At 36.3% G+C, this 14,949-nt stretch overlaps 1 pseudogene; it reads left to right on the plus strand.

Annotated features, from left to right (window-relative positions):
- Positions 1–4,210: 4,210 nt before the first annotated feature.
- On the plus strand, positions 4,211–4,333 carry LOC129943598 (U2 spliceosomal RNA; annotated as a pseudogene).
- The last annotated feature ends 10,616 nt before the right edge of the window (positions 4,334–14,949 follow it).

Genomic DNA, 14,949 nt, shown 5'->3' on the forward strand with positions numbered 1-14,949 from the left:
ATGACCCAGCTATCTAAGTCATTGGACTTTTATTCTTTTGACAAGATAAGTGTTGACAGAAAATCACTCGGCGAATTTTTCTCTCGTTGGACGTTTTCGTCTTGTCTTCAAAGGGGCCAAGCTCGAGCACAATAAATGAAAACCGGTATGATGAGTGTCTTGAAGAGGGTGACTCTAGTTGCACGAGAGAGGACTTTACTACTCAATTATCTTCTAAAAGCAAAGAAGCAGAGATTTTTAGAATAATAAGTGTTTCGCAGAGAGATAAAGTTCTCAAGTTCTTGATGGTTGTAAACTGTGACGTTATGTCTTGATGACAGATCACGCTTAGTCTTCCCGTTGTTGACCTCTTAAACCCATCTTCTCGGCTTTCGTCATAATGATCAAAAGCGCATCACTGACATTACGCTTTGTTCTTCCAATTATGTCAATATCATCGGCATATTCGAATAATAGGACGGACCTTTAAAAGATTGTGCCTCTAGTGTTAACGATAGAGTTTTGCACAATTCTTTCCAGAAAAATTTTAAAGAAGTCTTTTCCGACCTAAATAGACCAGCGCGAATTCTCCATTGTCATTCTGCACAAACGGACAAGTTTGACATCGATGCAAACATTTTAACAATGCTCTGTAAAGTTCTTCTCTATCGATACTTTCATACGCGACCGTAAAATCGATTAAGAGGTTCGTGAGTTTTTCCCAATATCTGTTGCATTGGGAATATTTGGTCAGTGGTGGACTTTCTTATAGGTTATGTTATCGACGGACGTCTTCAGACGGCACAAAGGTTTCCTTTCTTTAAGATTTGGCAAACTGTCCTGAAATTTTAATCATCGGGCATGATTTCTTCCCACCATAGCTTGTTGATAAGTCAGCGTATACCAACTCCTTTGAATAATCTCCATCGATACCGTCAGTTCTATCAGCTTTGTTGTACTTCAGATTTGATATAGCATTCTTCACTTCGTCGAGGTTGGAAATGCTAAATTGTTGTTTTGCTACGGCGAATCCATACATCAATTTATAGCAAAATAAGCTTTCCTACAACTTCATATTCAGAAACGGTCCTTTTCAATTCCCGTCACTAACTTAATACCTATGAATTACTTTTTTTAGGGCTATGTTAAATAATTGGCTTATACGGCTATACTTACATTTCTTGCAGCATTTGACGATAATCAGGCCTATCAGGAACTCCATTGTAATCGGAAACTTCAACGAATTCCGAAAAACCGTGTCAAGAACTCAGTTATTATAAAATTGTATGGAACTTTCCATTATGAACGTATTTGGCAATAGTTGGTTTACGATGGAATTCGTGATATTCGGAAATTCGGTAATCATATTTAATAATTGAAGGCATCTACCAGATGATAATAATAAGACATTTGTTCGAGCAATATTTCTGTATTGTATTATTATTATCAGTCCTTAAAAAAATAAACAAATTAAGTGGCGCAACAATCCGTTGAGAACTACGGCCTAGTGACTTACGACTCTAAACCATACCTGCGTGCAAGTAATATATTGAGAAAGCACTTTTGATGACAAGAATTACTCTTGGAGAATTTGTCAAATTATCGCAAGCCGTTAAAAAAAAACTTTAGATGGCAAAGGCAGCGATCGAAACCAAGACCTCTAGCAAAACATACCAACGCACTTTTTTTTCAATTCATAAAACTAGCCTAATTTACCATAGCTTACAACTAACTTACTGGTCCAATACGGATACTCTAAGTTAAAATATGACACTTAATTCTAATGCCTTTCGGCCCTAAGATCTATTGAACTACAATTCAGTTTTATTTATTTCTTTTATTCATTAGAAAATAAAAAAAAAAAAATAATATCAATATCCTTTTTCATTTTTACTTAAAAACTACTTTAAATTAGGTCCTTAAATAAAACTTAAAGCTAAATTAAGCTACCTATTATACCTATAAACAACTTAAAACAAGAAAACCACAGCAGCAAATCTAACTATCTAACATTTTTTGTTCAGCAGCAAATCTAACTATCTAACATTTTTTGTTTTTCATTTTTGGTTGACCTTTTTTAAATTTTTGTTTTTGTTTTGTTTTTTTATAATTTTTTTAAATTCCTTTTTAATTTATTTTTTTCATGCCACCATGCCTATTCTACTTAAAACTTAACCCAGAAACTATAAAACAAGTATGTAAGCCGGCCAAAGCTTAAAACCTCATCCCGACTACCCACTATCAAGTGCCGATTGAAGCCACCTGGTTCTCCTGCTTCACCCTATTACTTTGGTGCCATTTGGACACAGCCCTACTGAACCGATGGAGCTTTGCTCCGCCTTGTGCCATGACGTCGTCCCGATTGTACAGAAGTCACCTATCAACGATTCGTCGTCTGACGTGGTAGATTAGCGGAACTGCCAATTTATCCTGTATCAGACCGTATCTATCAGAAATAGAATAAAACCGCCCAAGCGTGTAATTTCAAAATACTCATTGTTCGGATAGAACCCTCTAAAAATTAAATTGTTGGTCGAAGACATAGCCTTTGCAATGTGACCTCGAACGAATCTTATCACGAAATTGTCAATTCTGTTGATTCGAGCTCCGTTGTATAGGACCTCGTTGGAATAGTAATGCACGTAAGAAGATTCGGCTGTTCGATATAATCCGGTACAGCGTCGTAAACACTGCCACTCGAACACCCGAAACTTCTCCATCTGGGAAGGGGCAACGTTGAACCACACAGGGGAACCATAAGCGATCATCGGCCGTATGAGGGCCATGTTGCAAATTACCTTCACTCTGGGGTCAAGCCGACTGCTAAAAAACAGACGTTTCGTCAGAACAAAAGCTCCTCTGGCCCTGGTCAGAGCAGCATTTATATGTCTGTCGAAATATAAATACTCATTGAACCAGATACCGAGGTTCTTACTACACTTTTGGTCGCTAATGGCTGCCCGTGAAGTTCAACGATGACCATCTTGCTCCAATTCTTGCACGTACAGAATTGTCTCCGACTTCTAGACATTTATTTTCAGTTTCCAGTCGTCGCAATATCGCTGAATATTGTCGAAATCACGCTGCAAGAGAATTCTAATAACCTCAACCTTTCGGGCCGTTCTGTACGTTAAGCGTACAATGGCTTGCTTATTCCAAGCTGCTCAGTTTTAGGTAAAGACCCTCTAACCATACGGTGTCAAAGGCCTTTCCAAATCAACCAGAACAGCACCTGTGCATTGTTGTTTTGATTTATTTCATTGGATATCAGAAACTAGTTTAGACGCAGCATGAATTGTGTCATGACCCGCCTTGAACCCGAACTGTTTATCCGGAATTATTTTGTTGTCCGCAGTCCCCTTAGTCAGAGCCCTATCGATGATCTTTTCGAAAACTTTGCTGATACTCGGAAGAAGACTTATTGACCGAAGATTTGACGGGTTGGAGTTGTCCTTTCCCTTTTTCGGGAGAGGATAAACCACAGAAGTCTTCCAATGCCCTGAATAATATGCATTATTCAGTGGATTGTTGAAGAGTGTGGTGTAAATGTCAATTTCCTCCATCGGTAAATGTCTCAGTACAACGTTGGATATACCATCGTCACCTGCTGACTTTTTTGTTTTTATTGAGTTGACGATAAACTGACGCTCAACCTTCGTCACTAACAAGGGACTTGGTCCCGTTTACTCGTCGAATATGGCATTTGCCAAGGAATCGTCATAGAACCGCATGAAACCGCGGTTCTCAGATCGCCAGTGTTACGGAGGTAAAAGTGATTACGTAGGGCTCTGTTTTCCAGGTCGTGGTTGGGGCGAATGCTAACATTCACCTTGTACACTTGCTGCAAAGCAGCTCCCACCGCTTCCACTTTTTCACTTTTGTTGATTTTAGAGAACATACTGGGGTCACTGGAATTAAGTGATCGGATCTTGCGGTCTAAGTACTTGTTAATTGATAGCCTGTAGTTCTCCTTGAACAACAGATTGATATTTTTTATTGACGACTTCAGTGTCCTAACCTCTAAGTCATGTGAGCCTGTAAGTCGTCTGTACAAGTTTTTGAGTATTGTCAGTAAGCTACTCTCGTGCCTAAGTAGTGGGTCAATAGTCGCGTTTCTGTATTGTCCGTTCCATCGGTCGTTTTATTGTTTCGTCCATCTGTTGTAAATGTTGGTCAATTTCTGGATTTGTCTGGTTTCTGTTGTTTGGTAGAGCTATGTCACTCAAACGAGGCCACTTCTCGGCCCTATGGCTAAGATCAAAGTGTAGTATCTATTCTTGTCAGCTTAACTATAATGCTCAAGCTTTTAAAAAACACCCTTTAAAAATTCTATAGGTTTGTTTTCTTAACGTTTAATTAAAGTAATAAATACATTTTTGTTCTAAACAAATATTTTTTATATGTTCCTTAAATCTTAAACAGCCAACAAATTCATAAAATTAATTCAAATTTCTTTTGTCTAAATAATTTTTTGGCTAATTTAACAGTTGATTCATACAAAGTTCTTGCAAATGCATTTTACTATAATGCCCGTGGTGAAACTCGTAAATTCTTGAATACCAGGAAGGCATTACTATTTAATTGATATCGTTATAGATGTTCCAGTTGTTCTTTCAACATACCTCCATTCCATTAAAGTCCATTATTTTTAAGCTGATTGGTATCATTGTCGGAAGATAACGTTCAGTTGGATTTTTGCTATGATGATGAAACGACAATTGGAATACTACGAAATTATCATGTCTATGATGATGCCTTCCGGAAACATAACTCTGGCAACTGAATCTGGACTTCAAAAATTCATCATTATCTTTAAAAGGTTTGTTTTTAAAAATGTCTACCCAGGATAGGTTCGTGCTAGGAAGTTGGATTCAAGTCGAGGCGAAAACGTTTTATTCTTTTAATTGTTTTTTCTCTCGAAAAATGGATTGGGATAGGTGCAATTGAATAATATTCACATTAAATGCCTTGAGGCGATTGTTATTAATTTATTCATTTACTTTTAATCTCTGTCATACCTACTTATGGGGTGAATAACATTCGATGAAGTGACTTTAATTTTAATAATTCTCATAACATGCTTCGAAATTTGTTATTTTGAATTTAATGAACAGCTGAAGCACCAAGTTTAAACCCTTTAATTTTAGGGCTATGCATTTGACATGTCCATCCGGAGATCGGAGTCGAGTCAAAATTTAAGAAGAAAAACCTGTGTGGAGGAGTTGGTTTGACACATAATGCATTCTGGACTGTTTAATTGCATGTTTGTGTAAAAAAAATATAGTTTTGTTTTTTTTTGTGCGGTGGAAGCACCATGAAGATTTATTAAATCTAAACTGAGATAAACCTTTGGTAGAAACATAGCAAAACTTAATTATCTTTTCTATTGTTTTCTCTTTCAAAATAAGCCTAGTTAGTCCATTTTCATTAACAAAACTAAATAATATAAACAGTAACAGATTGATTTTTTCCCCAATGGAAAACACATACATAATTCCAATTGCACAATAACTCAACGAACACAGCCATCGAGATACAAATGTAATATCAATCGTACCAACATTTGCAAACGAAATCCATTTGAGACTCGTATAAATGTCAAAAATCCATCCATAGTAAGATTCTACTCTAACTTCTATAAGAGTTATTCATACTATGGATATTGTGTTTGTTATCCGTGTTAAATCCTACTATAACTATGGATAGATCTTCCAACAAAACACGGGTATTGTGCTTGACATAAATGTTTACTTGAAAAGGTTTACTGATGCCAGAACTTTCGTGCTGAAAGTCGTCATTAGACTAATTAGAAATGCGGATAACTTGGACTGTCTGTCAATTAGTTCTCTTCCATTATAAAGAAGTTTGTCCTTCTAAATATCGGATCCATATCCCTTGCATGAAATTTTCCATATACTTTGCATTTAATGACGACTTTAAACATTTGTTTACCTGTTCTCGATAAATCAGGAATTATTATATTATGAATTATGAATGAATATCTATACAAAATAAAACGTACCAAAAATCTCGGGGTTTCGTGTAAATTATACTTTGCCAAATTACAAATGCATTGGACTTTCTAAAATAATATCTCAAAGTCCGTGTCAACACCGACTGCTGCTCGCGCACTCCTGCTGACCCCCTTAATAAAAAAACCTTTAATTTTAGGGTTTTGTATTTGACATGTCCATTGAGCAAGTCACGTGAGAGTATTTCAATCTCTTTATCAGATTATTTTTAGATGGTAAATGGTGGAGTAGGAAATTCTTTTAACGTTTACGACTTAACAAGGTTTCACTGAAGTGTGTATTTTATACATTTTAATTTGTTTTATTTTAATTTCAAGCTATTTGATTTTGTTTGCCCTTTGGTGAACTCTTCTGGATTCAAACCCCATATCCCCAATTCCCATACCCAGATCATAATTAATTAATGTAGGAATGAATCCAAATCAGTATAGGTGGTTCTATACAAACAAAATACGAGCTCTTAATTGGCTGTTAATTTTTGTTGGGTTTAAATTAATTGCGTTAAAAACTGCGTTAGTTGCTACCCTGTTTATTTTTTTACTTCAAACTTAAAGTCTACTATGGAATACATGGTGTATCCTTTAATGAAAGAGAGGTTTTTAAAAATATGAATGTTCCTATAAAATATAAAATACTTACAGGGTGTTTAGATATGTTTATTTAATTTCATAAAAGTCGTTAAGATATCTTTGAATGTATTCTGTATTCCTTACTTCATTTGAAAAACAATATTAAATATCTATAGCAAATTATACTTTTTATAAAAAAAACACCCTGTACAATATATGCGTGACTTGAGGTAACATTATAATGTTTATTTACACACTTTTAAATTGTATGGGTTAAGTCATATGTAAAATAATATTCTTCTTTTATTGCCATCCACAACACTCATCCTCAAAGCCTTTTTTTTTTATTATACCAACCCCTTTGGGCGTTTTCTTCATTTAACTGTTGCTTTAGGTAAATTTAAACTTAATGCTATTAATTAAGATATTTTGGATTTTGGACAATGAGTAAATACTTACTTGTAAGTTTTAAGCTACCCTTAACAAATCTAAACACACGTCATGGATGAGAATCATTTCTGGATATTTTGTTAATCATACAGAACCTTCAGAACCATTGTTTTAATATAATTTTTATCGTGTGTTTAGATTTGTCAAAGGTAGTTACAAACAAGTGAGTATTTACTCATTGTTTATAATTACTTAAGACCCTCGTTGGCTAGTATAAGTTTTTGCTTTGATATTTGAAGCACCTCCTGGTGCTGCCCGCTAGATAGCCGAAAGTTGAACTAACGATGAACGTTGGAACCATCGGATCCAGAGCTGTGACACCTGAGTTACCTCCACAGGAAGTAGGAGCAAAAGACCAGATATCGCCCTGAAGAACCAGCTCCAACGATCTCAGCCATGCGCAGACCTCACAAGCCATCCACACGATCTTCCCGTCAGCTCTACGTCGACAAGAGAAGGGATGAAAACCGCTTGCTCAGATGAAAGAAAAAAGCCCATGAGCAGCATGAAGTCGAGGAGATCCAGGGATGTTTTACCAGGAAATAGATGCGAAGAAAACTACGGGATTCACCAGCCGCCCTAGAGCCTGCAAAGATGAGGAGGATAATATCGTAGTCGAGACGCAGTCAATGCTAAAAATCTGGCGAGATCATTTCAAACATCTGCTTAATGGTGATGGTGGCTTCAGGCCAGGAAAATCTACCATCGACCAAATATTCACTCTAAGCCAAATCCTGGAAAAGACACAAGAACATAACATCGAAACAGAACATCTTTTCATCGATTTTAAAGCAGCTTATGTTATAGTCTAGACAGGAACGAACCGTGCCATATTGAGTTTTGTATCCCTGCCAAACTGATACGACTTATCAGGATGACGTTGGAAAATGATCGTTGCTGCGTTGCAAAATTGGAACACATACTACCGAAACCTTCGAAACCACCAGAGGACCTCGACAAGGCAATGCGCTATCAATATTGTTCTTGAAAGAGTGGTGCGAAACACCAACTACAGTAAAAGTGGCACTATCTTTCAAAAATTCACACAATATCTTGGATATGCACATGACGTTCTCTAATATCGAGCAAATATACTCCATTACCATTTATGAATGTTGAGAATTTATGCTTTTCTAAATATAAATTACTTTGATTTCGAAAAAGAAATTCTTGATCTGATTGGTTAAAAGGCTTTGTTTAAATACAATTGGTTGATATACAAATCTCCAAAATAAAATAAGAGTAAATATAAATGTGTTAAGCCTGTGGAGTTCAGTTTGCTGGGAGTCACGTCATCACAAATTGATTTTTCATATGTATAACACAAACCAGTGGGTATAAAATCTCGAAACTGGTATTTTTTTAATGGAATGGTATTATTTTGTATTTTGTTTTTCAAAACGTTGGGTACAGAATTTCTCCACAGAAATTTTATTTTGAGTTTCAAATTTTAAAATTGTTCAAATTTCGTCAGGGTAATGCAAAAAAAAAAATGTTTGAACTTTTGAAATTAATTTTTAGGGTGAAGGAATTTTTGAACCAACTCGGGATAAGAGCACTAAATTAGCACAAAAAGAGCCCTAAATTACCCCATCACTAGATTTGTAAAATTGTGTTTGGTTAAGAAAGTCTTTAAAAGTTTAAGCTTTCAGACTTAAGTTTGGAGATATGGGCTTAAAAAAACAATTTGGAGTTCCGCGAACTAAAAAGCCCAAAAATAGCAAAAATAGATACTAATTTGGAGTTTCGCTAATTTAGGAGCATAAGAAGAGCCCTAAATTCGATCATCTTCAGTTTTTTGAAATTATGAACCTAAAGGTGTGGTGTTTCCAGCTTGACGTCAAGCTGGGAACACCACATGTTTGAGGGGGAAGGTATTTTTGAAGCAAGTCGGGATTAGAGCACTTAATTAGCACAAAAAGAGCCCTAAATCACCCCATCATGAGAATCTCGAAATTCGATTGTGGTGTTTCCAGCTTTACGGACCCAAAAAAACAGAAAGCTGAAAATTTTACGAAATAATTTTATCTCCAAAATAATTTCTTGCAACAAAGAATAACGTTTTTGATATCTGGTAAAATTTTATGAAAAATGGAATTGAAAGTTTGTCGATTTGTCTTGCTTAAAAGTTTGTAGGTTTTCGTATTGTATTAAAAAAGCTGTCAGTTGAATTATTCTTAAAAATTTAAAAACTACTAACAATATTTTGCATACAATGAAATAGTTTAATTTCAAAATCCATTTTTTTTAAAGGAATTTTCAGTCGAAAACCAATTTTTGGTAGCATCTCTTAAACGTTTTTATTTCTTCTATAAACAAATACAAATTGGATCATTAAAATTAAATCGAAGTTAAAATCCTTTATTATTCACGAGATATCGAAAACAGAACATCAAATTGTACCAATTCTGCGTAGTAGAATATTGGAATTTCATAAAAAATTTACTGAATGTCAAAAATCAATATTTTCTGTTAGATAAAATTAGTTTAAAGAAAGTTTAAAAAAAATGACTGAATGTTAAAAACAATAGATGGTCAAATGGTAGACATATGCATTTAAGAGGACACAAGCGTCCACAGGTTTTTCTCAAAACCCACCAATGTCTATCAACTCCTACTCTCACCTCCCCGCGGTGAACATCGGGTGCCTAGTACCTCAACTGGAGATTGGGTGCTAACCCCAGTGGAAAGTTGTTGAGGGCAGCAAACGAGAGAGGGGGGAGAGAAATTACCGAGATGAAATCAACTGTGGCGTCTAAAGTTCCAGTAAGGTTGAACTACTTAGTGAACACCTTATAGAGCTTCTACGACTTATTCGGAGCAAAGGCCTATGAGGAGCGGTTTTGGCGTCCTTGGAGTTATTCTAAGGATCTGGCCCTCCAGGTTGGGGGTTGTGCCCTCGGGTTGACTTCCTGACCACGTAAAAACATCATAGTTGCGAAGCACCAACAAGCCTCGGATACGGACGGATTTGCTGTTGACAAGCCTAGCAAACTAAATAAGGACATCGAAATTCGCATCTGTAGGTGGAATGTCAGGTAACTTTCCCTTAATAGACCATGTGCAGACAAAAAATTAGTGGAAGCCCTAAACGTCTGCAAGGCAGATATTACATCCACTTAAGAAGTGCGATGAGAGGGACCGGGCAGACGCAAACTAAAAGAATGCGATGTATAATACGGCGACTGCTACGTAGAACAAAGACAGTGGGTGTGGATTTGTTATTGGAACTAGACTCAGACAAAAAGTCTTGAGTTTCAATAAGTGTGACAAGACGCATCAAGGCTAAATTCCCCAATATAAACATAATATGCGCGCATGACCTAATGCTGCCGAACTATTGAAAGCAGCAGGTGATGACTTGGTAGGGAGCATACAACAAATCATATGCAAAAAAAAAGTCTGAAGAAAGCATACCCGATGAGTGGAATCTCAGCATATTTTGCTCGATACATAAAAAAGGAAACCCTCTAAATTACGCCTACTAAAGAGGCATCAGTCTTCTCAACATTACATATAAGATCCTCTCTGCCGTATTATGTAAACGTCTCAAGCCGATCGTCCTTATCGGTGTGACGTCAGACCAGGAAAGTCCACTATCGACCAAATATTCACACTACGGCAGATCTTGGAAAAACCCAGAAGCTTCAAATCGATACCTACCACACAGAAAAAAAACACATTGACTACCGCAGTTGTCGTATGGACTACCATATTGTAAAAAAGATTCGGATCCCAAAATTGACAACCGAAAATTATTCTATTGACTACCGCTGTTATCGGCTGAAAATCTACGTATTGCAGCATCTATAGGAAAGAGCTCTACTGACCAATGTCTAGTTTTGGCATCCCTGATGTCAAACTTATCCGTTTTTGCAGAATGACGATGGAGAATGCACGCTGCTCAAGGTCGGAAAAGATCTCACCGATGCATTTGATGTCAAAAAAGGTTTTAGACAAGGCGATGCACTGTCATGTGACTTCTTCAATATAGTTTTGAAAAGAAATGTGCAAAACGCAACCGTGAACACTAGAGGCACAATCTATATGTTACAATATTTATGTAACAATTCGACTTAAAAAGATTTAACTTTTCAATCGAAAAGTCTTACAAAAATCTACCTTTCTTACTTTAAAAGGTTTTACAGGTTACTTCCCTACCAATTTGTCTTCAAGTTATCTGAAGATGTTACACGTAGACCCAATAAGACAATCCAACTGAATTTTTATAACAACATTCAAAAATAAATTAAAATATTATGAAAAGTCAGTGGTGGGTGGAAACCCCAGACACCCTACACCCCCTCCCATGATCTCTCATCTAATTTGTTAAGACAAACATTAGTTATAGCAAATCCAAAAGGTTCAATTGCAGCGCTATTGAATTGCAATTATTGTTAAATTAAAACCCACATAATCACAACAATATGTTGACAAGAAGAAAATGAGGAAAAAGAAAATTAACAGTTTTTAAAATGACATAACCTGAATAAAGTATCTATGAGCATATTCTTCGCCATCATGCAAACTTTGTAAAAATCGTAAAAATCCCTTTGTAAAACTTCGAAAGCACTCTCATTATGTACAGATAGGTACAAATTTTCAACTATTTACCCGGTTGAGGTTCCTATAAATGAACTCACTTGCCAGTTCCAGTCTAATTAATACACTATGCACACAGCGAATCATCTAATTGCATCGAACCCAACTCACTGTACCATAGCTTCGTGATGCACAACATACATATATACGAGTATCAGCTTCAGCTTCAGCACTGCACATTATACCCACCACTCTTCTTTTGATGCTTTTCCTATACCACCACTATAGGATAGGCATAAGGTATACCTTATAGTAGGTTATACGTTATATAGCTACTCGAAGCATCTATGGTATATGCACTTTATTGAAGCTATATGCAGTTCTGCAAATAGAGGAGATTACGAATTCAAGTTCTCCACGTCAATGCATATGTGCTGCTACTTGTCATTCAGTTCAATATGCCAGTGTACAACATGCCAAGCGGAATATGCCTCAATCCTAAGCAATTGTTATAGCCGCACTATGACACCATGCTTAATGCCAATACGAATACCGCTGCTAGAGTTGTGCTGCGTTAGCGTTGGCGTCGTCCGTCGTCGTCGTCGTCGTCATTCATTGGGGAAACGCAGAAATTCAAAAAATTCCGCTTCAATGATCGGTTGCACTTCCGTGTACACTGTACATCAGCTACAGCTACAGCGTCAAACCAGCCTCTCCTATCTTCCTCCATCCGTAATTCCGCATCCATCCATTCACCCCCTTCACCTTACATATTCAAATGAACGAATTTTTCAGAAAGAAAAAAATCATAAAAATCGATTACCATACACGAGGAACTGCAAATAGAAAATACAATCAAGAGTTTTGAAAACAAAAAAAAAGAAAGATATGAACAAAATATTAATCCCTTCGTCGTCGTCGGTCGTCGGGACCCGCACCGGGCGTCACCGCGCCGTCAACATTTATTCATGTCTTTGCCAGCGACCATTTTAGATCCCAATCCCAATCCTAACTAGTATTCGCAGATTCATAGTTTTCAGCGTTAGAAAATATTTTTTGTTCATCGTTTTTTCGAGTGGAAATTTGTTTGCGAAATTTTTGTTTTTATTTTTAACAAGTTTTGCGACTTTCAATTGCATAAACTCAGGAGAGGAGGGTTAGTTGGGAGTTAGGAAAAAAAAATCGGATATTGCCAACCTATGACTGAACTCAAACTCACATCAAAACTAAAAAAGAAATCACCTTCGCCAGTCACCATTCACCATTTAGAATCACCACCAAAGGTTAGCTGGAGTTAGAACTGCAGCGTTTTGGCGTTTTCGAATCGAAGCATCACGAGCAGGAGTTAGAGTCTGAGAGTCGGAGAGTCAGAGCTGGAGTCACATCAGGGTTTTGTGTTGAGCGATAAAAAATAATTCCAAATCCCTAAAAAGTGATTTCATCCGTATAGCTGAAATTTTGTTCCAAACATTAAGCTGCATATTTTAATTGCATTCGTTATGGGATGGTCAATATTTTTTTATGGATTGGATATTGATTAGTCGTTTGCACAAACATACATACCTACATACCTACCATCATACATACTAAATATATATTGAGTTGTTGCTTTAATCGTTTTAGCAGTTTGTTTGGCTGATTTGAAAAGAGCTGCTGTTTTATGTTTGTTTGTTTTATATTTTTGTACGATGCACAATCGCAGGATGATAGTTTTAAGGTTAAAAGTTATGGCGGAAATATTGCCGGCGATATTAAAATCGGTTTTCTGGAAATTTATCTACACACGAGTTTGTATGTATGCTAGATTTTATCCATTTAAATAGAGTTATAATTTCTAACATTCGCAATAGTTGAATGAAAGGATTATAATTTAGAAAATTGAACTGGGATTTTATACATCAATAGTCAAAGTTATTGGGAGATACAACTATGTTTCATTTTTTAAAAATTAACTTTTGCGAATGTTTATAAAAACATACCTAAATTTGTTACTTTGCTAAATTCTTGGAGACTTTGCTCATTTATTATAAAAAAACGGTATGAAAGATCAGTTCGAAAATTTACATAAATATTGCTTCGACTGATAAAAGCAAACACCCAGGGGGATTTTTGATACTCTTATTATGCCAGACATAGTGTTTGCATTAGAAAACGCAGAGAGGATTTGAAAGGAGATGTCAGTGCAAATTGGTTTTGAATTCCTATGCATATTGCAACGACTGACTACTCGGAAAGACAGAGTGCAGTAAAGGATTCCACATTAGCGCAGTACGGCTAAGGAGCGAACCGCTGCACTTCACAGGTAGACCAAAGTTGATCTCGAGGGTATACTGATGAAAATTCCTGGAGGAGCGAGTATTAGGGTTGAACTGCTTAAGAAGATGAATGCAACCGATTTTTTCCTAGAACACAAGCTGAGCCATCGACAGCGAAGCAGGAACTTGGATTAGAAGTTTCAGACAGGAGATCATTAATTAAAATGATAAAGAGTGTTGGATACATAACAGAGCCCTGGGGCACACCACCATTCATTTTGTGTTTCTCAGGCTTTAACCCATCCAATAATACTTCTATCAAACGGCTCAAACGTGATTTTTAATTCGACGAAGAAACTATTTTCATGCCAAATTCTATCAAATGCTTTAAAATTATCAAGTGAAATCAAACGAAGTAAAAATTTCTTCCACTATTCGGTGAGATCAGTTCAACAGTGGAGCTGTGGCTTCGAAAATCATACTGCTGGTCATTAAGAAGCCATCCGTTTTAAAAATATTTCTTGAGGTGGTAGATAATCAGCATTGAATTGACCTTGGAAATAAGAGATGTCAGTGCGATCGATCGGTAATTCAATGAAGCTTATGCAGTAATTTTGCGAACGTTAAAACCTATTCAGAACATCTGAACAGGTGAACAAGTTCTATAGAATCATTTAAGCTCTCAAGTACAGGTGTAATAATAACACTCTCAAGGCAACGTTGAATTGTAGGTGAACTACCTAGCAAAGAGATTAGCTTTCTCAATAAAGCTAACAATTGGAGTATCATTGACTACGAGTGTAGGAACCGATTAAGAGGAAGAATTCCTCATGTTTTTTATGAATGATTAAAAATTTGTTCTGCTTTTGGATTATTCACAAATTTGATCCGTCGAACAAAGGAGTTGTAGGTCTACAGGGGCTGCAGATAATCAGGGTTGCTTGAACTTTTTCCGAATTAACTCAGTTGGGTTAGCTTTCTAAGAAAGGAAATTTACATCTTTAACATAAAATAACATCTTTGCAGTCTGAACTGAAGCTTTTTTATTTTAATCATATCTGTTAGAGTTAACGTCACTAAATCGAGGAAGCATAGTGACCAGTAAAAGATCCTGATTGTTGA

This window comes from Eupeodes corollae, chromosome 1, assembly GCF_945859685.1.
Source record: "Eupeodes corollae chromosome 1, idEupCoro1.1, whole genome shotgun sequence".
Classification (NCBI taxonomy): Eukaryota; Metazoa; Arthropoda; class Insecta; order Diptera; family Syrphidae; genus Eupeodes; species Eupeodes corollae.